Here is a 1,593-nt window from a genome sequence, read left to right on the forward strand (position 1 = left end):
AAAAGGATAAAGATCCAAAAATTGAAATAATGAGTGAGTACACAGTTTGGGTTTTCATAGCTTTCAAGCTATCCCTTCTTCTCCTTCATGGTTTTATATTAAATTTTCTGTTATTCAGTATTCATCTTTCTTTGTTTCTTATCAAAAGAAAAAAGGCATTAAGTGATGTATCAATAAAAGTCATTGAAAGAAAAGGCAAAGAAAGTAATCTTGAAAAGCCAAAAAATTATGTCAAACTCTTTTGTATATATTTCTGTTTTTTATTCATGATTCTCAAAGAATTTTCTTGCTAAGTTGGGTGAGCACTTAGTGGTTGAAAGTTTAGGGAGTGAACCTAGCCAAATCTAGCTTGGGTAGAAGCTGGGTTTGTCCCAGATAGGATTGGGTAGAATCCTAAAAAAATTGGCGATTGTAATCTTTGCAAAAGAAAGTGAAAATTCTGCCATAGTTGTAGTGGAGACTGGATGTAGGCTACATTGCACAAAGTGGTTGAATTAGGAGATATGATTGTGTCATTTTTTTCTCTCTGTTCTGAATCTGATTTCATTCGATAAGAGACAAAATAAAACTGCCTCCTGCAAAATCAATCCATTAGACATCACAACAACTCAGCATACTCAAAAGTATCTTGTTAGCTCTGTTTCTGAATCAATCGTTAGGAGACAAAACTTAATTGTCTCCTGCATAATCAACAAGGCAGACACAACAGCAACACTGAATTAAGCCCAGTTTGAAGTTAAAGAGAGCAAAGTTAAAAGAGGTCATAGATTCAACCCCCTTCTCTAGGCCATTGATAACCTTTAGTTATAAACTAACTTAATTAACCAACTTAACCTAATATAATTTAAATCCTAATTACACTAAACATAACTAATTAACTATATATCACAATTTTCACAACAGATGATTTATAAATGAGAATTAAAATTCTATATCTTAATTAGAAATAAAAAATACGTAATTACTCAAAACTAATTACAAAATTAATTACTCAAAACTAATTACAAAATTAATTACTCTAAATTTAACATATATGACAATTTTGTAATAACTCACTTAGTTGGAGATAGTGGCGACACAGAAGACTTTTCCGACGTGCTAGCACCGGCGGTGGTCACTGGGTTTAAGGTTTAGGAAGGGAAGAAGATATACCTGGATGCAAGAGGAAGGGTTGTGTCGTAGCTAGCAAAGACAAGCGGCCACGGCAAACGACAGAGGCAACAACTTGCAAGGGAGACAACGCGGTAGAAACAAGATCCTGGTAGACGCTCCTCGACGATGACGATGGCTGGAGTCGTGGAAAGTGGTCGACAATGGCGATCTGACGGTAAATGGTGGCGATGGTAGGGGGCTGACGGCGAGAGAGAAAGAGAAAAGGGAGAGAAGTGAGGTTGATGATGTTGCAGAAATGGAAAGAAATAGTTCGCAAATTTGAATTTATGGTCAATTTTACCGCCGGATTTACCGTGGAAAATATGCTAGTAATGCACAGCTTGCGACTAAAACAGTGCGTTTCATTTAATTATGTTATCATCGGTAATGATCGTGCCAATTTTTCTTTTTTTTCCTCCAATTATTACTGACAAATTTACA

Source organism: Arachis ipaensis, chromosome B09 (genome assembly GCF_000816755.2).
Source record: "Arachis ipaensis cultivar K30076 chromosome B09, Araip1.1, whole genome shotgun sequence".
NCBI lineage: Eukaryota > Viridiplantae > Streptophyta > Magnoliopsida > Fabales > Fabaceae > Arachis > Arachis ipaensis.